This window comes from Neovison vison, chromosome 3, assembly GCF_020171115.1.
Source record: "Neovison vison isolate M4711 chromosome 3, ASM_NN_V1, whole genome shotgun sequence".
Lineage (NCBI taxonomy): Eukaryota > Metazoa > Chordata > Mammalia > Carnivora > Mustelidae > Neogale > Neogale vison.
The window spans coordinates 166655121-166669646 of NC_058093.1; the positions used below are offsets into that span (position 1 = coordinate 166655121).

At 37.9% G+C, this 14526-nt stretch overlaps 1 pseudogene; it reads left to right on the plus strand.

Annotated features, from left to right (window-relative positions):
• Window positions 1-10108: 10108 nt before the first annotated feature.
• Window positions 10109-14526, plus strand: part of LOC122903587 — a 28412-nt pseudogene continuing 23994 nt past the window's right edge.

A 14526-nucleotide genomic window follows, 5' to 3' on the forward strand; every position in this document is an offset into this window, starting at 1 on the left:
TTAACCTGAAGTAGTCCTTTACATAAAGATCATAATCACTTAATAGTCTAACATGTTTAATAAACGGGCATCTGGGTGCTCCATCAGTTGAATGTTGGACCCTTGATTTCAGCTTAAGTAATCACTACTCATGAGATTGACCCCCTCATTGGGCTCCACACTCAGTGTGGAGTCTGCTTGAGTTTCTCTTTCCCTCTCCCTTTGCCCCTACCCCAGCTTGTTCTCTCTTTCTCTCTCTCTCTAAAGTAAATAAAATATTTTTAAAAAATTAAAAATAAAATGTTTAAGAAAATACTTGGGGGGACTGAAATAGGAAGCTCTCAGATGAATGTCTGTGTGCTCTTGTGGCAAAAATTCACAATAACAATGTAGATTGAGAATGTATGTTATTTTGTTTTAAAAGGATAGTGAAATAAAACCAAGAGTAGCAATATCTGGGTGCCTGAGTGGCTCTGTTGGTTAAGCATCTAACTCTTGAGTTTGGCTCATGTCATCGTCCTAGGGTTGTGAGAACAAGCCCCACATCAGGCTCCATTCTGGACATGGAGCCTCCTTAAGATACTCTCGCTTTCTCCCTCTGCCTCCATCTAAAAAAAGAAAAAGAGAAAAGAAAAAATAGTCATCTCTGATGGGTCACACTGAATCTCAAATAATGCCACTAGAAAGACGCAGGTAAAAAGGAAGGTGACACAGGTGCTTTCTGGAGTTTCTACAGGATTTAGTGTGTGAGAGACAAGGAATAGGGATGAAAGACAGAAAAGACTGTCTCCCAGACATTCCTTTTAAAGAGTGGATGAAAAAGGGGAAAATATGTGGCTGTAAGATGTCAAAAAGACCAGCAATTGGACTTCAGATGTCGGTGGGGAAAAAAATCTGCATCTAACTTTGAAGGAGTAAATAGTTTGGTACACAAAGGATATCATATCTTCAGGAACATAAGGGACTAAGAGTTGGCCCATTTTTAGCTATATTCTCTTAAAGTAGATATGATCCAGAGTCATAGGGACCAAAATACAACACAAAAGTTTTAACTAAGATAGCCTTTGCTTTGGTAATAAAAGCATAGACAGGCACTGTGGGGGAAATTAACACAAAGTTTGCAGGATGAAAAAGAATGAGATGGAATTAAGCTTAAGATTGGTGTGATTAATTTTGTTAATCTGTGCCTACCCTAATTGAACCAAGAGAGAGAAAAACAAAACTTCTAATTGTTTGTTCCTCCTTGACACACACACACGGCTATTGTTCTGCTGTTCATGTTACATAAGTGTCTTCATATGTTTCAATGCTCAGAAGGATGACCAATAAGTTTGTCTTGTTGAAGAGCTAAGTGAACAGTGAGAAAAGCATTTTAGGCCACAGAGAGTAGATGAAGCGGCATTATTTGAATATTGATGACTTGAGTGGAAGCTGGACATTTGTTCCTAGATTTATGTACAAAACATTTGGCTTTCCTTCAAACATAACATTTATCCTCTACTTTAGGCAAGTGGTCAACCTTCCATGTTGGAGTGCTGTATTTATATTAGCATGTGCTCTTAGACTTGTACGTCTGTTTTGCCAACTGACCACACTCTGAAGAAATATATAGATGAAAGCACAGGCAAATTGTTATTTGTCCATAACCTCAATATACTCAAGTGGCTTTTACATGCTACCCCATTTTAGCAAAGCCAAAGTACAGAGGTTTAAAGAAAACTTCTAGCATGTGTAATTATCTTTGTTTGAGATTACATACTCATCGTTACATAATTGAAATCACAATGCTTTACATGGTTGTGGTAGAAAGACATTCCCTCTAAACCTTATCCAAAAATCACTCCTCTGTGTCCAAACTTTCTCTGGCCACTTTCCACAACCAAACAGGAAAGTTGTATAATTTAGTCCAGACCACAGCATTCCCAGATAAAAATAAACTTTAAGCCATAGTTCTGGAGGACAGCATTGTTTCTCAATTTACACAAGTAGCACCCTTTCATTTACAGTCACTCTGGGCTTTATATTCAGTCTGATTCAATCAGTTTAAGCATCAACATTTAACAGTACCTAGAGTGGGTTCCTTAAACTGTGACATTATGAATATTGCAAAATAAGTACTCAGGAAGAGATTAACCCACACCCTTTTGAAACCCATACATAGTTTCTGTGCCTACTTATACAAAATGAGCCATAAGGAATGCACTGAAGGTTTCTACAACAACTTCCAGTTCCTCTTGCCTTAATTAGAGTAAAATGTTAAGTCATATGGCTAATATCTAAACTATGTGGATGGTCTGTGTTTATACATACTGGTTTTTTCCCTTGGGGTCCGGTCTTTTCTGAAATAGAAACTTTATCATTAACTGTAGGCATGATAGAACTTGTTGGCTAATGCAGAAGTGAATATGTATGGCTTGCATCTTTCTGTAGCCTCAATGTGTGTTTCTTTGGTTGCTCTGTTTGCTATAATTTCTAATCACTATGAATCACTATAATTGGTGAAATGGGCAATCTTTCTTTCCAAAGAAAGAGTCACTGTAAACTTGATGTGGGGAATGAAAATGAATTTCCATGTAAGGCCTTTACATCCTTTACATAACATATCCCAGCTATTACTCTTCTTAAAGAGAATGAAATGAGGTGACCCATCTTTATCTAAAGAATATGGTGAAGTGGAAAGGCACAGTAGATAACAGTCATTTTGCCTCCTTCACTCTCACCCCTGGGAATTCTGTTCACACACATACATTTATGATTCTTGAGCCAGCTTACCTACATTACCTCCTTTTCTGGTCATAGCCATTAATTCAGGGGTGAGCACTTGACTCTAGATGGGTCAATATGAGAACCAGTGAAAATTTTGCAACTTGGAGCTCAAGTTTCTCCTTGGGTCCCTGACTCATATGCTGGAAAGTAAGAGAGTTATCAGATGCTAGTGCTGTTGAATAAAGAAGTAGAGGAAAGGAGGTTGTAATGAAAGGAAAGAATCAAACCACATTACAAAGCAAGGATATTAGAATACTGTTTGATTATTTCAAATATCTAGCTCCATTTGTCTTTTCAGAGAAATTCGATGATGCCCTAATAGTGTCGTCTCCCTAGTTTGAACTAGTTTAATGATACTGGTAAATGAAAGTGCCCCAATAAAACACTAGAATATAGGTCCTGTGGCCTTAAAAGGTAGGATGTCTTGTTTTCAGGCAAATGGTCTCCCGTAGTGTATTGGATTCTAGGCACCCTGGACCTCCTTCTCCCTAACTTGGCTGATGCAGTTGACTTGCAATGAGCAGGGTACTAGATATGCTGTCAGCCTCTGGCCAAGTGTTATCTCTAGGGGCTGAATTGTATTATCTACCAAGAGGCTGTGGCAGATGCTTAATGGTCCCATCAAGCCCAATGCTTCACTCTTAGGTTGACAATGCTTACAATATAATAATTTACAGTTCTTATCAGGGTAGCCTGAACCAAGCAGCTAAGTGAATTCTGGAAAAAAGCCCTAGGCAATCAGTCTGATGGAAGATAATCTGATAAAATAAATTTCATATAAAGGTGTACGTGAGAGACACTGAGTATCACAAGCAAGTTTTACTAACAAACAAAAGATAATGCTTTAAAATCTCTTAATACAAAATATTATATAGATAATATCTGCTTGGTCTTTTCTAAATTTTCTTTTCTTAACAATTGTTCCTGGTTGCCTAGCTACTAGTTGCTTAGTTTTCTGCAGCACTACCCTATAAAATTTTCTACTCTGAGCAATTTAAGTTGAATCCCTGTTTTATGAGGCAGGGCCCACAGCAAAATCCACTCAATCCCAAGACTCAAGTGAATGAGAATCAATTCAATGTGAACACAGAATGCTTGCCATGAGGGGTGGAATTGACTTACACATCAAAGAAAGTTCTTACACGATATGACTGTAGGTTGTGAATACAATCCTTAGTGCTCTCCCCATTTATCTTCCTCATTCATTGATTTATATAAAAATTCCACCATTTTCTTTAAAACATTAATTCATTAAAAATAAAAATCTCCAAGAATAGGTAATATTTTACACTGTTTTCTATAATGCATACCATGATGGAAATAAATCACTTGAGCAAGTGGTCAAGCAGTGAAGGGAGGGAGCCGAGTACATATATGGGGTGTGTGGGGAGACAAAGCAGTACCAAAGAAGGAAATTGAGCTTGTTGAAAGCAAATTCTATCACTTGGTAATTTTTTATTTATTGTTTTGCCTTGCTAAAAGGGTCTAAATAATATTCATGATCATTTTAAAGACATGAATAAAGATTATAAACAATACTATTTTTCTCTTAAATGCTCTGTCAAAAGTTTCAGAAGACTGCTATCAAAGGGGCAGTGGCATCAGAACTACTGATTTCTATTGCCCAAATGACTTTTTGTGTAGGTGTGATTACCTGATCACAATATTCTAACAGATGTTATAAAAGATGCTTTTCTTGATGATTTCAACACGAATATCAGACTGCTACTAATCACTTATTAAAATGAATATCCTTCAGAGGAAAAACCACATAAAACTTCATCTCTGTATCTTCTACAATGCCTAGAACAGAACCTGGAAAATATCAGACACACTAAACACTTGAACTCTTAAAAATTATATGAAACAAGATATAAAAAAATCTAAAAAATCTAGGTTCAATTAGCTGACTTCAGCCTCAGTTCTTCTTAATCATAGTCTTACATTTCCTTTCCCTAAATCTTTAACAAATCATGGGTCATGAGAAACCATGCTACCCTTTTAAAATAGAAATAGCTATCATCTTTTTTGAAGATCAGATAGTTAATATGTGCTCTTTTACCTTATACCCAACACACAAAACCTAGGGTGGTGTTTCCCAGACTTAGAATTATAAACACATTGAACACAGAATATGGATTCACCAATCACAAAATGCATGCTTTCAGGAAACACAGTTTGGGAAATACGGGTTTAAATTTCCCTCTCCTTTTTCACCAGGAAATTTATCCGGATACCTCAACATTTTCTCTCCTAATTTTCAAGACTTCCTTTTAGTAACTGGAACAAAAATTATCATCACTACTATCTTTCCATGTCATAAAGTAACTTCAGATGGCTGGGTTTGACCAGAGCTATGTCTCTCAGTAAAGAGGTTACATAAAGCTCAATTTAAGTAAATGTTTCACAAGTTAACATTGTAACAGATGCCTTTATTAAAGGTTATAATTTATAAGTCTGTTTCCAATTTTTAAAGGTCCAGTCTCTCTCTCTCTTTTTTTTTTTTTGCCAAACTGTTAAAAACGTATAAAAGTTACAAAGTAGAGTGGCTAACAATCTCACAAGATCCTAGTACTGGTGCTGTCGATACCCCCACCCCAACCCCAGCCACCCTCTTAGAATAATCTCTTTTCCAAAATATTTGTTGGAAGCTTTTATGAGTCCAGCAATATTTTCAGTATTGAAGATATACAAGTGAAGGAGTCAAGCAATTCTCTGCCCTCAAATAACTTATAACATAGTAGTAGAGTGATAACGGGCATAAAAACAAACCTTCTACCCTAAATTTTCCACCCTAAAATCTATTTTCAGGGAGCCCTCCTTGCCTCAAATGACTAGCTGTCACTTCACCTCTACTTTTTGAGGTCTTATCATTCTCTTTGCTATCACTGGGCCTCCCTTAGTCTTGGTTTGTAGAAGGCACCTGCCACTTACCTTCTTGGTGATGCATGGGCCACTCCTACTAAAGCATCCTGCAAAGCTGGCAGACCCTGGACTCTCCCTTTGAACACACCCATTGGGAAAGAGATATCCACCCTTACTTATTTAAGCATTTTGAGCCTTCTCCTGCCATTTTCTGTAGCACTTCTGGCATTTCTATCATACTTTGAGTGTGCCAGTACTTTCTTCAAAATTTCAAAAGTCAAAGTAGCAATATGTTAGATCCAGGGTCCTTGCTGGGTATTAAAATGTTTAATATTAAAGAGGACTTCCATATCCACAAGAGTTCCACAAACTCTTCTCACCCTGGTGTTCCATAATTGTCCTTTGGATCCAGTACTCTCAGGACCCAGTCCTATCAACACGTGTCTCCAGACTCCTGTACATTTTGGCTAGGTCTTTTGGCTCTTCATTGGAACAGCTTCTTTCCACCCTTTTCAGGGTTGGCATTTCATCTCTCTAACCAGTCCAGTAATTTCACTCCAGTTACTCTTCTGGAGGTCAGAAGGTGAGGTCTGGCTATATCCTAAAAATGAGGGTGAGGACATTTGCCATTTTGCAAAGCAGAGGTCCTTCATCATCTTCAAGCCTATGGGAATCAGGAAGGCATAAAGTGCTGCTGCAAGTGTAGATGGTTCATGAAAATCTTGGGTTACAATTTTCAAGTACATCCATCCAAATGTCTCTGTCCAAAGTCTCAGCATTCCACTTGTTCCAACTAGAGCCCTGAATGAGGGCTTTGCCATAAGACTTGCCAGGGCTGAGAATGCCACTTTCTTGGGTGTTCTGTTGTTCTTATAATTAGGTCCTGGTTCCTCTGCTTTTTTCTCCCTGGTAGCTACAGGAGATTGAGTTTCTTCATATGTTTCCCAAGAGGTCCTCTGGCTCCCACACTTAGCCATTAATTTAATTTATGAAATACATGAATTGCTCCCAACAACAATCAAATTCCATAATCCTTATAATTATTACTTTGCCCAAATTTCTAAGGTATCTGAGATATTGCCTCACCAGTGCTTTTCCTTCTATGAGTATACAGTCCCAGCTCATCATAAATAAAAATGTTTAATGATTGCACCCCAGTGTACCAAGAGACCCCACAAGGGATGGGATCCTCCCCAGGCTTTACCTGAACTGGCTGGTGTCAGTTAAATCCTATTTTAGATTCAGACCCTCAGACCACTACAGGCACCACTTCTATTAGGCCAGATTCCCTATGAAACACTTAGACAAATAGATGTCTGCAATAGCTTCATATGGGAGTGCCCTGGGGGTCAAATATGGGGGCAGGGCTGAAGAAAAGAAGACCAGACTGAGGGAAGAGTTGAACATTGATGCAGCCACAACAGAGGTCTCAGCCTACCCCACAGATGCTCAGGTTCTGGGAAAACCCTCCAGAGCAATCTTGTCTGGGAAGAGAGGGGTGAGTTTTTGCTCCAGGCTTGGGGAATAAGTACTTTAATCTTGAGAGGTGGATCTGAACAGGGCAACACTTCATTCAGCATAAGCAGAAACCTTTCAGACACAATTAGCAGAAAACAAGACGACATATGCAGCTGCAAGGCAAAATATGGCAATGCAGATGCAAGTGGGTTATTTGATTTGATGGAAGCAAGATCAAGTAATGATTTTTAATTTTTTCTTTCCATGAAAAACAAAATGAGATAATTAGTTGAGGATGAGTAAACAGATTTTGAGGAGAAAAAATAATTACACAGTTCTTGAGGACAACGGGACAAGATATTAACAGAAAAGTAGAATAAGATGGTCAGGGACCCCTGAAACTTACCTGAGATATACTGTCATAAATTTAAGTGAAACAAATCAACATGTTGGAGGAGTGTTATTTTTCAACAACATTTAGTTTCTCAAGTGCAAGCACAGAGTAGGCAGGAAGGTAGGTTTAATGAGGTTGAAGCTCTCCCTGAGTACAGTGGTGGGAGAGGGATAATGGAATGGACATTACAGGGAGGAGGATACATTTTATATGAATTATAGCACCTAAACTAAGGAGAGATATTAAGAACAAGAGGAGTACTAATGACAACAAAAACAAAAATAATACTCAAATGACTAGAAAATCTTAAAGGGTTAAATGTTTGCAGTAGCAGGTGATACTAGACTTGATGAGCTAGAAATACACGGAATGATGGGGCACCTGGGTGACTCAGTCATTGGGCATCTGCCTTCAGCTCAGGTCATGATCCCAGTGTCCTGGGATCCACCCCCGTGTCTGGCTTCCTGTTCAGCGGGAAGCCTGTTTCTCCATCTCCCATGCTCCCTGCTTGTGTTCCCTCTTTCACTGTGTGTGTCTCTCTCTCTAATAAAGAAATAAAATCTTAAAAAACAAAAAAAGAAATACGGGGTGGGGGGCGCCTGGGTGGCTCAGTTTGTTGAGTGACTGCCTTCGGCTCAGGTCATGATCCCGGACTTCCAGGATCGAGTCCCACATTGGGCTCCCAGCTCCTTGGGGAGTCTGCTTCTCCCTCTGACCTTCTCCTCTCTCATGCTCTCTCTCACTCATTCTCTCTCAAATAAATAAATAAAATCTTTAAAAAAAAAATGGGGAATGCTGAGTTTATGGTGCATTACTTCCAAGGGAGAATCAGGTACACCTTTCAGAATAAAAATCTATAGAGTACTTCCCTAGGCTTAGATAGCTGAGTTGATGCTGAGGGAGTGATCATTGTTAGCGAGAAACTCAAAGATGTGAAAATTCAGAATGTGGGTTGAGTCATCCACATGATGCTGAAGTCATCAAAAAAGAAAAAAGAAAAAAAAAAAAGGTAAGATGGGGTGGCAAAAAAAAAAAGAGTTATGTTAAAATTATCAATAAATAAGTCAGTTACCATGCAGTTGGTACATACTGCAACAAGGAGAGGGAGTCCTTATTTAAAAAGTTAAGGCTTTAGGGGAATGAAAGTCTGAATAAACTTGAATGGTAATAAAAGAAAAAGAACATTTACACCGTCTTTAGGTATTACGTTATATGGGGTGAGAGAGAGACAAAACAAGAGCCAGAACGGAAACAGTTGAGAAACTATAGAGGAATCCAACATCCTCAAGTGATGGTCTGGTTTCAACAGAACCAGAAGGGAAAAGGAATGTCTGGAGAAGTTAAAGATCATACACAATTTTACTGATAACAGAACCTTAGTTCCTGAAAGCATGTGTGTACAGGCAGTGAGGACAGGGAGTGGGGAGGTCAAAGGAGGATGGAGGGCAATCAGGGAGCTGTGTGAGATTATATCAGATCAGAGGGTGTCCAGAGCCAAATGGAGATATAATAAAGACAATCATGTATGTCTTGAGGGGTTTGGACTTCTGGGGATGACTATAATCAGAATTATGCACAATAAGAATTATGCACAACATGAAGATACTGATCTTGATAGACTCTCAGGAAATAGACAATATTCAGTCTTAATTTTAATATTCCTAAAACTGTCTCTAGGCCATTTGTCATGGTGAAAACATTCACTTGGGAGCTTGGGTGGGGCAGTCTCAGGATACCAGGAATGTCTTTTTGTCTTTCTTAATCGTGGTGTGGATATGGTCATGACCAGTGAAAGGCCCATGACCCAGGGAAGTCAATGTTAATACTACAGCTTGGGCTACAGTGATTGCTTCTGGGGTCAAGCTGTGCCCAGGGTTTCTAAACAGAGCTGGCTGCAAGGACTTCTCTTTGATGACTGAGCCATCAGTTTCTGGACCCATGTTCCCTTCTATCTACTGAACAGAGAATGAGCAACCCACAAAGACAAACAGAGAGGAAAAGGAGAATTTACTGCATTCCACTCTTTGAATCAATTATTTCTAATGCCCATGCAGACCACACGCTTTTATAAGTGGCCAATACATTGTACTTTTTTTATTACTCTGATTCAACTTAGATATATGTCACTTGCAATCAAACATACTGGACTTGCACATATATTTTAAATAAAAGCATTTTAAACAGTTGGGACAGTTCTGCATCATACTCTTGAAAGTTCTAAGCAGAATGACCTTGAAAGGTCATCTAATCCATTTCTTTGCCTTCAGGCAGAATGACACTTAAACCGTCCAAGAATGCATGTGGATTTTTAATAAATACCATCTGTTGGTGACATATGCCTGTGGGATTTGTATGTGTAAATTACAATTATGAGACACTCAAAAAAAATTCAAAAACAACTATACGTTTCTATTGCCTTCTCTGGAAAGCAATGAATCATGTTACAGAGTGCATACTTTGTTTCTCTCTTTGAAAGGGCATTACCAATTACTTTAGTGATTTGATTTTAAACAAAGTGGAAATTGCCTTAATGAGAGTATCTCAAAATTTCTGCTTTTTCAAAATATATTCAATTATCATAAAATGTTTAGTTTTAGAAAGTCTTACCTTCAACAAATAACTTATTTTTGCCATTAAGAATGCTGTATGGAAGACGAAACGCAAGTTCATGAAATAATGCACTCCTCCCAGAACAGTAATGACGTCATTTCTGACATTATCAAAGGAGCTTCCAGCAAATATTCCACAAACCAGGGCAATGCTGAAGTTTCTTCCATGAGAATCAGGAACTGCGATCAATGTTCAACAAATAATAAAGCATTTCCTAAAGGTAAAGAGAGAAATTTTTTGAGAATCCTAAAAGAGTACAACCAATAATAGAATAAATAATATCTACCAAATATCTACCAAATAATATCTACCAAATAATAACACATTAGATAGCTTACTATTCCATTATTGTGAATACCAAATAAGACTGTAAGTAATATTTTAAATCAGAGTCTGTACAAGGATTGCATATCCTGCATGGAAAGATGCCCATTTCAGGCACAACTCTGAAAGGGGTTATATGGTCACTATGCACTCTAGAGGCCAGAAAATGACCAAGAAATCAGTGGCATCCACCCCGTTCAAGTCCTTCCCATAATGAAGTGTTTCCATAACGCACAATGATGCCTTGGGATTTTATAAAGTCAAAAATACTAAAATAAAACAAAACAAAAAAGGGTTAAGTGAAATTAAATTTCCCCATTCTGTACAACACACAATTTATGTTGCAAATTTGAAAATACGTGTGTTTCAAAATAAGTGTAAGCTTGTATGTGTGCATATCCGTTTGTATACCATGTGAATATCTGCATAACTGTATCACCTGTATAACTATTTTTATAAAATATCGCACTGGGAACACTGTTACAGACTATTTTCCTTAGAATTCTCCAGACCAGAAAGGCACTGTGACACTTCATCTATAATAGACACCAGGCACTAGAATGACTTTGCAGGAACAAAATGTGATATTCAAATCAAGTAAGGAAACTAGTTTCTTTATGCAATTTACATATCTCTATATAATAAAAGGAATCATATTTTCTTCAAACACTTTTCTTAACTCAATAAACAATTCTTTCCTACTTCTGTGAAGCCAAGTTATTTCACAGTCAATAGTTTCAACACATAGCATTTTATATTTGTTTTTCACTTTCATGTTTTATATATCTGCCACTTGTATACAAATTACATAATATTTTGCATATTTTGAATTCTCCCTAATTGCATGAATTAACATATTAGCAAGTTATTTGGAAATTTATTTTTCAGACTGTAACTTTACCTGTATTTCCCAAGTGGGATGCACTGAACTCTGGTCATAGAAAATATTTGGCATAGTTTTTGTGGAAAATACATTTGGAAAATGCTTCCATTAATGTACTTAAATCCCTGAGACATGCACACACAAAAATTTATGTAATTTTATTTAATCTAACTTTCCCCAAATGTATGTTACTCTAGACCATTCTGAGGGAAACACCAGAGAACACAGATCTTCCTGATGGAAACACCACAGACTACCTTGAGGGAGACATAGTTTCTATTGGATTAACTGTAATAAATAGTCTGTTTTTCATAGAAATGAATTAGAAATGAATTTCCCGCAAAGGTACTAAAAAGCTAAACAAACAAACAACAAAAAAGAAGGAAAGAAATAAAGAAAGAAAAGAAAAAAACCTTCACATATTCACATAAGGCTGTGTGAACATTCCTGCCTTGCTGGATAATCCGAGAAACCCCAGCGAGAATGGCGAGGGATAGCAACTCATCCCATCCCTTATTTTCCTCCTCCTCATACCTCTTCCCACCACTCCCAGTGCCACACCATGCTCACGTCTGTGTATCATACTTGATATACTAATTGCAAAGAATTCTCAGATCTGAAATCCCTAATTGCCCTGAATTCGGTCTTTGATGTATGTTTTCATTAATTTAATACCCATAGGAGGAGAACAAAATGGAATCATAGAGAACACTACACTAGGTTTTAGGTGAGATGTTTAGTGCAGGGGCTGCCTTGGCAACAAGAATCAGCTTTTATGCACGCAGAGAAAACCATGAAGAGAAAAATATAAGTTGAACTCTTCTTGTTCCAAAGAGACCTTAAATGCACCCTTAAATGCATCTTTTATTTTTCTCAAGTACTTCCCAGCTCTGTCTGGGTCTTGTAATAATCTGAGTATATCACAGATATATGCCACACTTTTATCTTTGTCCTTGCATTTTTCTTTTCTTTCTTACCAGCTTTTAAATATAAAGTTTTCAAACATCTAATCATCGGAGAGCAAACTAAACAGCCGAAGACCTCATCAAATACTGCACTTCGCCTTCTCATCAGTTCCTTCGTGATTTGCATCAGTCCCCAACTATTTTAAGTTGATCTTCATCAACTTCTGCAATTTTTAATGCCCACTCATCCAACTTTTATTTAAAACTTTGGTTTATCAGCAATATAAAATCTAAATAATTGGGAACATAAGTAGTACTACAGAAAAAGGATAATAATCATCTCAAAAGCCATTATAAAATATGGGGAAATATCCCACAACAGAACCCAGAAACTTCATAGTTAATTTTCAGGTTCTGTTTTATTCCACTGTTTTACATTTTTAGACTACATCAGCTCTTTCAACAGAACAGTAAAGGGAGATGAAGTAATGGATCAACAAATAGTGATTACAAAAAATTATTTGATTACAGATGAATATATATATATATTGGTTTGATTGGCCCATATATTAGTGCTTTGCTAAGAGAACAGTATTTTAGATTCAGACCTTATAAGGAGTCAGGTAACTATAGAGAGTTTCCTAATCAGAAACAACATCCGTAATCCAAGCCAGCTGTCCCTAATTATCCTCTTTGCTGCCTGGATGAGTGAGTATGGATGGATCCACATAGAAGGAAAAAATATCACTAATATAACTTATTGAATGACGAATGTCATTTTCAAATATATTTGCAGAGATTTTATTCATTCAAATTAGCCACGGGCAAATGGCTTGCACTGGCTCACAACTAACTGAATTTCTGCAAATTCCTTTTCCTAGTACGTTATTTTCCCTTCCTTCTTCAAGAAAGGCTAAAGGTAGCTTCCTCCAGGAACATAAATATGATCTGCTCCCAGACTTCATTTAGGGTTGGGGCATCTTTGTCAGGTAAATGGAGGGTTCACTAGTGTGCTTCCTCCCTCTTCCTAACCCACTCTGGAATAGGAACTTCTCTTATATGCCCTGCACTTAATTTCTGAAATAATATTTAACAACAGTATCATCATGACTCAATAACCTATCGACTTGTATATCTTCCCCAGAAGATGGTGCTTTCTGGATGGCAGGACAGGATATTTTTCTTTTGTGCATTTTCCCCAAAGAATTAAGAACTAGGATAAATGCTGACCTCCTACACCAAGATTTAATACCATCATAAAATAAAAATGAATTTATCTTTTTAGTTTGCAAAGTCAGGTTGATCAACTCTAAGCCTTCATACACATATCTGGTTGACTGAAAATTAAGTACCAGTAGTTTATTGTGGTGGGAGGGGAACTCCCCACCACTCTAATGTTATGCAAGAGTTCCAGGGATTTTGATGGACCAGAACATTCAGATATTCCCTTCTGTCCAGTCTACTCGGGATGGTGTTGATACTATATGAGCCCACAGGGCAGCTTTCTGTTCCCAGGCCCATCCTGGACAGATACCTGTCACCAGAAGTCTCGAGTTCTCAGCTATTAGTGATCAGACCACTGACATCTCTGTCACACCATCAGAGGCCCATTATCTCCTTAGGAAGCTGAAGCGGAACCCATCCCAGGTACCCAACACACATTCAACTCAGCCACCTAATCGGTCACCCAGGGAACTCAGAATTCCTTTGATTCAACCACTAAACTTGCTCACTCCTTTCCCTTTTGTATAATCCTTGCTTAATTCTTCTCAAGGTGAATTTTCCCAAGCAGGAGGTTAAGTAGAATAAGGACAATTTACCTTTGGTCCTACAGTGTTGGCCTTTCTTTCCTGAGGTTCAAGTGAGAAAGGAGATGTTAACAACAGATAGTTTCTTCTTTTTCTATTAGCTGACTTGTTAAGTATCCTTCAGAGGAAAAGATTAGCCAGCCATGTCAGCAAAAGCAAGGAATCACTGAGGCGAACTGGTAGGCATTAATTCAAGAACACACCCGGGAAGAGGCACTCAGCTGATTATCTTGAAGTGTTGTAGCCCCTTGGTAGTGCTGATGCTATTGTGAGGATGGATGTATCAGGGTACCCTCCCTGCACTGCACTGTGTCAACATTCAAATCTCCTATTTCCTGTGATCCAAGCTCCAGATTCGTCCCAAAACCCAACTGTAGCTCAGCTTCCTCTGTAGTTCTGCTGATGAGGATAAATGTAAGAGACACACGTGTTTGCTGCATGGCAGTTGTTTTTCTTATTGTGAAGTAATAAAATGGCATTCTGGTTTTGTAAGTTAGTCTCAGGAGCTTTGATAATGTGGATCTTTGGCTACAG